The 10,000-nt window shown below is 50.0% G+C and overlaps 1 protein-coding gene across 1 annotated transcript in view; it reads right to left on the bottom strand.

Moving 5' to 3' along the window:
* Positions 1 to 10,000, bottom strand: part of LOC134098089 (potassium/sodium hyperpolarization-activated cyclic nucleotide-gated channel 2) — a 51,143-nt gene that overhangs the window by 30,849 nt on the left and 10,294 nt on the right. The window lies entirely within an intron of this gene.

The following is a 10,000-nucleotide window of genomic DNA, read 5'->3' as shown; positions in this document are numbered from 1 at the left end:
ACAATATAATGAATTGCACGCTGCTGTCCTCTGTCTCCTGCAGGTGGCGCTGCAAGCTCCTTGTCTGGGCCGATGCTGGCGGAGGGCTAACTAGCCTAGCCTAGCGTAGCTGCTAAGAGACGCAGACCCTAAGTGGCCTCCGCAGACGCCTCCGTCTGACGGCTAGCGAGCTCTCCCGCAGAGACAATCACATTCATTTATTAAACACATGCTAATCATATTCATGCTCCACCGCCCTGGTGTCAGTCTGGCGCACGCGCTGCACAGCACCTGCAAGATGAGATACAACGCTGTCAGACTGGCCTCCCATCACAGCTATGCAACACTACGCCACAAATCAATAGCACGCTAACGGTGAAAGGCATGCAGAACTTTGTAAAGAGCACCTAGAGACTTGTTGCCACTGCTAGAAGCTTGCTAACATGCTAACTGGTGTCTTTACAAGATTGTCAGCAGTGTATAGATGTGAAAAGTTCTCCTTTATTGTTGTTACGTGTTCCTATGTTCCTATTACTGTTATGTGTTTCTATGTGGAACAAGTGGAATGCTGTTGTTCCTATGTGGAACATGTGGGTGCTCCTGTTCCTATGTGGAACATATGGATGCTGTTATTCCTATGTGGAACATGTGGGTGCTGTTGTGACCTGCGACCAGAAGTTGCGACTGTTAAGCATCCTGCTACTTGAAAACAAGATGATGATTTGTTTAGTGCTATCCTACTGCATGGAGAGGGAATTTGAAAGTCAACCGTTTATCCCACCCCTCCGATTGAGCCCTGCAACGGTGAGTTCCCCCAACATCTTGATGTGGGTGTCTAGCTCATCAGGCTAGGGTAGTGTTGCTTTAAACAACTACAACATATTAGCTTATGAACTACATTACCCATCAGCCCACTGCAATCCCTCACAAAGCACTACAGTGAGCCGGGAGAGTTTATTTCATGACAGATCTCCAAAGACTCTCATTTAGAGAACTGCCAAAGGCCTGGCAAACTCCCAGTGTTACTACTGACATTTCTAAACCCTTAATGCCCCCTTTCAGCAGATTACTCTCCCTCACTGACACGCCACTGAACACGGGTCTCTGTCTCAGGCTGAAGGTCAAAAGTCAAAGGTCACCGGGATGTGTTTGCCATGGAAACAGGGGAGGGCAGGCGAGGTCAGTGGTCATGCACTGAAGACTCGGCTTCAGATGCAGCGATTGAGACGGACTCTACTGAAAGCCTGGCTGAAGTGTCCAAACAGCAGCTGGCGTCTGACAGGCCCTGGCCCTCATCTAGCCCTGATGGAACAGTCCCCCGTCAGACATATACTGCTTATGCATACATATGCAATTACGCATTCTGGGATAGGAGTCAGGAAACACATGCTGTCATCCACACACAGACACACACACACCGACACCGACACCCACACCCACACACACACACACACACACACACACACACACACACACACACACACACACACACACACACACACACACACACACAGACACACACACACACGCTCAAAGCGCCCACTGAATGTGGTAAGCATCTTTAGCTACAAATGACTCGCCTTCCTGCAGTGTACCTGAGAGCTTACAACACCAAGGTCAGCAATTTCACATCCTGACACCCACCCACCCATACACACACACACACACACATTTACCCTTCACACGATGTTTATCCTTTCTATAAGATAGTCCAAAATAAAGTGGTGCAGGTTGAGTGTTCATGTGTGCCCATGTTGGCCTGTAGAGAGGCTGTGTGTGTGTGTGTGTGTGTGTGTGTGTGTGTGTGTGTGTGTGTGTGTGTGTGTGTGTGTGTGTGTGTGTGTGTAACGGAATCTGTCACTGGAGGCGTTTAACCTTGAGCCCTGTCTCAGGGGAACACTTCCAGAACGTTCCCAGAGAATGGATAGGACAAGCGAGCAGAGCGCCACGCATTCTATTGGCTGATGAACTGACCTGTGCCTGGATACAGGACAGGAGCATTACACAAGAGCACCCAGCTGACCAGTACATGCGTGCCCACTAACACACAAACACACACACATACACACACACACACACACCATACACACACACAGACACACACCACACACACACACCACACACACCCCACACACACACACCATACACACACACACACACACACACACATACACACACGTACACACACATTTTCTGTCTCATACACACACTCGTATGCTCCCACATGCATGCTCACACACTCCTCTCTGCACACTGGAAGTTGTGGCGGCCCCTCTGAGCCATAAATCATCCTTACTACGTCTGCAGTAACACTCCACCATGACTCCTCCATCCATCAGTGCAGCCGCCTAATTACCACACACACACATACACACACACGCACACACACACACACACACACACGCGCACGCACACACACACACACACGCACACACACACACACACATGCACACACACACACACACATGCACACACACACACACACACACACTCACGCACACACACACACACACACACACACACACTCACGCACACACACACACACACACACACACCACCCTCACCGTTGCCCAGCGCTCATCCAGGCTGGGGGAAAACTGACAAATTCATTATAGCACGGCTGTCTCCCATCAACCCCTCATAATACACACACACACACACACACACTCACACACATCCCCCTTTGAGCCTCTCTGTCCTTTACTGTTGAGAAAAGTTAAGGATCCAAATCTCAAAACATACACACTAACAATACACACACAAACACACACACACACACACACACACACATCTCAACACACGCACACCAACAATACACAAACGTCTCAACACACAAACACCTGCAATACACACACACACATCTCAACACATGCACATCCCTCCTTGGATCATCCTCATGTCATCCTTACCCCATACTTTTCCTCACCTGAAGCAACACTGTGACCCTTTCTCCACACACACACATCCGTATTAAACACACTCCCGTACCAAACACACGCCCGTACTAAACACACTCCTAGTACCACACACACCAGTACCATAAACACAACGCACACTTCCAACCACTCCACAGCTCACACATCCCAACAAACACATCACAATGACACATTCATCAAACCAGTCGGAAACACACACATCCCAACAAACAATCAACACATACATCCAACCGGTCTAAAACACACACATCCCAACAAACACACCGCAATGACACACTCATAAAACCAGTCGAAAACGCACACATCCCATTCCCAACAAACAAACAACACACATACGTCCGATCTAAAACCAACACATCCCAACAAGCACACCATGACCAACCAGCCTAAAATACACACATCAACAAACACATGTGTGTATGTGTGTGTTTGTGTGTGCTTTTGGGGGAGGGGGTTACAGAATGTGTGTGTGTGTGTGTGTGTGTGTGTGGAGGGGGGTGGTGTGGGGGTAATTAGGTGTCAGGACCAACACAGAGTCAGTGACAGCTCATCCCCTAATGGTTTAAAGCATACGGACCCAGAGCACAAACACACACACACACACACAGAGAGAGAGACAGAGATGGAGAGAGGGAAGGAGGGAGGGAGAGAAAGAGATAGATAGAGAGAAGCGAGAGAGAGAAAAAGAGAGAGAGCGAGAGAGAGAGATCCAGTCAGCTGCTATCTCTCTAGGCCTGGCCTATGGCTACTCAACCCCAGTTACAGTAAACATGCTAGTCTGTTACGCTTGACTCACACCACATTCCTCATGCAGCATCAACACACACACACACACAGACACACACACAAATGCATACACACACACACACACACCGACACACATGCACCGACACACATACACACACACACAAACACACATACACACACACACACCAACCCCCCCCCCCCCCCCCCCCACACACACACACACGTGTGGATGGTCATGTCTACAGCAGCAGCTCGTTCCATATCAAGGAACTCCGCTCTCTCCTGCAGCTTTCTGTTCTGTCCACTTAATGTTCAACCACAACCCAACTCCTGACCTCTCATACCACACTTGCAATCTACCCGACAATAACACTCTAGCCTTCAGTAACAGGCTTGCCCAAGGTAACACTGTTCCCTACGCTAACACTCCAGCCAACATAGCCACTGTCAGCTGCCCTCACCATCACTGGGTCTGCATGTGTGCACACTTAACATGCATGCTACCACTGTGATGCTATTTGCATGGCTACCATTGTGATGCTGTTTACATGGTTACATGTATGCCGGGTGTGTGTGTGTGTGCATGTGTGTGTGCATGAGTGTAAGTATCTGTGCATGGGCGTGTGTGTGTCTGCACGTGCAAGTGTGTGTGTGTGTGTGTGTGTGTGTGTGTGTGTGTGTGTGTAAGAGTGAGTGTCCGTGCGTGTGCATGTGTGTGTGCAAGTGTGTGTGTTTGAGTGTGTCATAAGGCAGTTTCCTACAGTGCACATATCCTCTTCATCTTGACACAGTTTAAACCACAACGATGCCCTGAAGGCAGCTTCCTCCAACAAGCACACACGTCCACATCACCCAATAAGAATGCACAAACGTACATTAGTGACCATACCACTCCCGTTATGAATGCGCACATGTACATTAGTGAGTGACCATACCTCAGCCAATAAGAACACACACATGTACATTAGTGACCTTACCTCAACCAATAAGAATGCACACATGTACATTAGTAACTATACATTTCTATGGGCCACACTGATATCCTCTCAGTGACACAGCTCCATGCAGGTGTGAGCGCTCCTGTGTCTGTGGCTGTGACAGTGGGAGGGAGGCTATGGCAGTAGCCTACTGTCTGTCAGCAGCACCATGTTTAATTCATTTCTTAACATTTGCAGGGGTCAGGCAAAGTTAATGTGAGGCGCTGAAAATGCCATAATTCATTCAGCCATTAGAATGGAATGACTGCACTGTTCTCATCACTATGCACCCCAGATGCCTGACCTTCAGCCTCATCTACACAGGGGATTACTCAAAACCAGATCTGAACCACGTCTAAACCAGATCTGAACCACATCTAAACCAGATCTGGACTGCATATCTGGACCACTTCTAAACCAGATATGCATCTAAACCAGATCTGGACTGCATATCTGGACCGTTTCTAAACCAGATATGCATCTAAACCAGATCTGGACTGCATCTAAACCAGATCTGAACCACATCTAAACCAGATATGCATCTAAACCAGATCTGGGCTGCATCTAAACCAGATCTGAACCACTTCTGAGGTGAATCTGGACCGCATCTGAACCAAATCTGGATTGTATTTTTGCCCACATCAGAAGCAGATTGGTAGAAATCAAGTGAGGAGTGGGCCTTGCCAGTGATGTACACTGCACAGACACTTGTACACAAACAAATGTGCATAGGGGTGGTTTTCCTGGTCAAAAACACATACCATGTTGCAGTTACAAGATTGGACATTTGTGTGCACTCAGGTGAAGACTGGCCTTGGTGATCTCAGGTGAAGACTAGCCTCGGTGAGCTCGGCCTGAATTATGGGTCCTTACTTGTGTGTCTTTTTAACTAATTTAGAAGACCCTCATAAATAATGCTGTAATTATATAATCACAAATGGCTTCAGGACACTGTTTTTTCTGATCTGCATTTGAGTGTGTGTTTGTGTGTGTGTGTGTGTGTGTGTGTGTGTGTGTGTGTGTACAGCATGTGTGTGTGTGTGTGTGTGTGTGTGTTTGAATGTGTGTGTGTGTGTGTACAGCATGTAAGTGTATGTGTGCGTTTGAACGTGTCTGTGTGCGAGAGATAGAGAGAAAACGTGTGGGCATCCTTGTGTGTGTGTGTGTGTGTGTGTGTGTGTGTGTGTGTGTGTACAGCACGTGTGTGTATGTGTGAGTCATTTTGGCTGTGGCCGTCTGCAGACTGGTCATTTGTCTGCTGCAGATAAGTGATTTCTGCTCAGTTTTGTGCACATAATCAATGGCCCTGAGTCTGGCAGCAGTGCGCTGGAGGCCTTGGCTCTGTCCCTCTCACCCAACTGCTCTCCAGCCGCACAGCAGAGGACTCCTCCCATGCCCCCTGTGTGTGATGGGACTGCCCCTCTGTAAGCTGTAGTCACTGTCCATACTGCACGTGTCATCTCTGCATACCTCTCTCCTGTGCCTTTATATGCCCTGATAGTCCCTGTTCTCCTCTCTGATAGTCCCTGTTCTCCTCCCTGATAGTCCCTGTTCTCCTCCCTGATGGTCCCTGTTCTCCTCCTCTCCTCCATGATAGTCCCTGTTCTCCTCCTCTCCTCCCTGATAGTCCCTGTTCTCCTCCATGATAGTCCCTGATCTTCCCCTCCCCAATAGTCCCTGATCTTCTCCTCCTTCATCTTCCTGTCTCTCTTTCCCCTCCTCCAGTCTTGACGGCGCTCTTTGCTTTTCCCTTCACTGGCGATCCGTCTCGCTGTCTCACTCTGTCATGTACTCCAGCGCTTGTGTTCGGCGCGCAGCCCAGCCGCTCGTCTCTCTCTTCACCCCGTTAATTAATCCGCTTTTCCTTCCTTCCGGCCGCCGGTGGCTGGTGGGACCGGAGCGTCGGCCGCCGCAGCAGGGCGCCGCGCTTAAGCAAACGCCCGTTAGGCTAATCTCTCCCGCCGCAAATGGGGCTTGGGATTGACACGGGGAACCGGAGGAGCTGAGAAAACATAATGACAACGGATTAGCTCAGGGTTCGAGCAATTACAGAGCCCAGATATGCACTGGGTAGCGCAAGAGGAGAGGGGGGGCATCGAAGACTGAATAAAAAGAAATAAAGGGCAAGAAAAAAACCTAATTCTTGTGATGTCTCTGAGATGTTTCCAAAGATGTTTAGTGGTGATGCCTTGCCATCAGACATTTTCCTCTGAGTGTGTGTGTGTGTACAGCGTGTGTGTGTGTATGAGTGTGTGTGTGTGTGTCAGCATTAGTGTCATTTCTGCATTGAACACGGCCCCTCCACGTCAGGTAATCGAATTAATGTTCGTGACAGGGATCGGCGTGGTTACAGAACGCGGCGGTGACTGAGCGGCTAAATCAGGTTTGTGGAGGTGCGGCGTCCTCAGGAAGAAGCGCCGCTAATGAAATCACGTCTGGGGTGTGCTGACAGAGAGCATGCGCGCGCCATCAGCACCAAGGACAGCGACACCGCACCGCTCCCATCTGCTACACACTGATCCACATCACACCGCACCACACCGCACTACACCGCACAGCTGTACGCCGCACGGGTGACGCGCTCGCACCAGAGCGGGCGGCTTCCTGTTCTACGCGCCATCACTTGTGCTGACTCGCACAGCTGTTGCTCACACCATCCTGCCGTGTCACCAATCAAAGTGAAGCGCTTTTAACACAACAGACGGACAAACTATAAATCCCATGTTCCACTGAGAAGCGCTTCTCACTGTTCAGAAGGAGAGACGCCGTTGTGCTGTTTCTGGAGTCGCGGCGTTCTAATAAGCAGAGCCTCTGTTAACAGCGCTCCCGCCGACACTGACCACCGGCACGGTCATCCATCAACAAAGCACAGCTGACCGCCCATCCTAAACCCTGACCTCTGACTTGATTTCTGAGACAGCAAATCTCATCTATTCATTTATTTCTCTCTCTTTCTCTTTCTCTCTCTCTCTCTCTCTCTCTCTCTCATCTTTCGCCCATAACAAGTCGTGTTCCCAAAAAAAGCAATTACACAAAGGTCAGTGCAAAATGCTGCGGCCTGAATGAAGGCCAGCGCGTGCCAGCTCGTGCCAGCTCGTGGCAGCGTGCGCCAGTCGGGTACAAAGCGGCTTCATCACGAGAGCAGAACTCCTCAAGTCAGCACAATACGCCCGCCGAGTCACGCCGCAAAGGCAGGGGGTTCAGGGACACAGGCCAGCACACCGGCCAGCAACCGCCTGTGTGCTGTGGATCAGCCCACACAAACTGACCTGAGAGATGAACGCAAAGCTAACGCTAACACACTAGCACACCGTAATAGCTAATGACTCTGATTAGGACTGATTAGGCTTCCATTGGGCTAAATGGCGGTGGCTGCGGTCGTCTCTGTTAGTGGCGCCGGTATGACCGCGTTGCCTTTGGCTGCCTAATTGAAAAGAATGTGTTTGTTCTCGTGCCGCGCCGAGGTTGGGCACTTATCCGGCGCGCCGAGGTTGGGCACTTATCGGGCACGCCGAGGTTGGGCGCTTATCTGGGCGCCTAAACAGATTCAGCGCGGGTGGGGAGGGCGGGTGCCCGGCACTGGAGGACGCGTCTGATGCCCATGTGATAACGGCGGCTTTATGGAGTCATCTGGACTACCACACAAATGAGATTACACAGGCAATACGTCCTCTTTAAGGAATAAGTCCTTTAATAAAGTGATAGCAAGGACAAGCCATGACCAACACAATAAAGAGCCAATGAGACGTCTGTGAGCATCTTACAGGGCAGGGCCACCATCAGATCTCGTCACACAAATACAGACTAATCTACTGACATAGTCCAGAGCATGGCACCGTGCAGGACTGACCAAATAGTCCAGAGCATAGCAACATGCAGTACTGACCAAATAGTTCAGAGCATAGCAACGTGCAGTACTGACCAAATAGTCCAGAATATGAACTGCCCAAATGGTCCAGAATATGAACTGCCCAAATAGTTTAGAATATGAACTGCCCAAGCAGTCCAGAGTAGGAACTTCCTCCCAACGTCTCCTCAGAAAGTGACAGCTTGTGACAGCCGTCAATCAAAAGCTGGCGAGACCGCTCGTTTGGCCGAGTCAATCACGACAGCTTTCCGAATCCAAACACGCTGTCCCAGTGAATCGCATCAGCGCTACTGAATCTCCCTCCTGGACATTTATCTAGCCCCCTCTCCACTCTGAGTCTGACAGACGGGCCGACCCCGCGTGTGTTTATTTATCTGGACTTAGACCGCTGCCTGCCCACATGTCTGGTGGGGGTCAACCCCTATACTTTCAACCAATCACCCGCTTGCCCTCCAAAGGCCCCCCTGCCCCTTCTTCTGCCCGGTTGTCAATCATTCCCTGCCCCTGTCCAATCAGAGGATGTGTTTGAGTGACAGGAAGTGAGATAGTCGCGCCCCTGTTGTCCTGCTCTCATCAGTATGGAGATGCCATCAGCAGATGCAGTGATCCGTCTTCGTCTTGTATATATGTGTGTGTGTGTGTGTGTGTGTGTGTGCGCACGTGCATGTGTCTGTGTGTGTGTGTGTGTGTTTATTGGAGAAACAGCCCCTCGTTCAAAGAAAGGTGGACACGCGGCATGGGACAGTGATCCATCTGTTTGTGTGTGTGTGTGTGTGTGTGTGTGCGTGTGTGTGTGCGTGCGTGCGTGCATGGCAGTATGTGCATGTGTATGTACCGTGATATCCATCATCACAAGGCTCCTGTCTCCTGACCCTGAAGGGGAGGCGTAACCTGTTCATAGTGTTTGGATGGCGAGCAGCTGACTGACTGACCTACTGATTGAGGCTCACACACATGCTGCTCTGGCCACTGGCAGGGCCACCTCACACAGCCTCTCACGCCACTGAGCATAGACATTATGGAAGAGAAACAGCCGTCCTCAGGCACGTGTGCACTAAACCAGCACCAGAGCAGGGCCAAACCAGGGCCGGATCAGCACCACACCACGCCCAGACCAGAGCTAGATCAAGACCAGAGCACGGCTAGGCCAGAGCAATACATCACTTACAGAACACCCAGTCTAGTGTACTCACCGTATGTCAATGTCAATGTCAATTTATTTGTATAGCACTTAAAAAAAAAAAACAACAGTTGACCAAAGTGCTGTAAAACAAACAATCAGACAAACAAGAAGCATACATAAGACAAAAGAGACTAGACGGAGAGCGACTCTGGAACACTTACAGCAGAGCCTCTCTAGAACAGTTACAGCAGAGCCTCTCTAGAACAGTTACAGCAGAACAATACTAGAACACTTACAGCAGAGCCACCAGAGAGGGTTAAAGCGGAGCGAGAGGCGCAAACGTTCGAACATTTCTGCGTTCTGTTTTCGC

Source organism: Sardina pilchardus, chromosome 2 (assembly GCF_963854185.1).
Source record: "Sardina pilchardus chromosome 2, fSarPil1.1, whole genome shotgun sequence".
Lineage (NCBI taxonomy): Eukaryota > Metazoa > Chordata > Actinopteri > Clupeiformes > Clupeidae > Sardina > Sardina pilchardus.
Note: the sequence above shows the minus strand (reverse complement) of the source record. Positions and strands in the feature narration are given on the sequence as shown.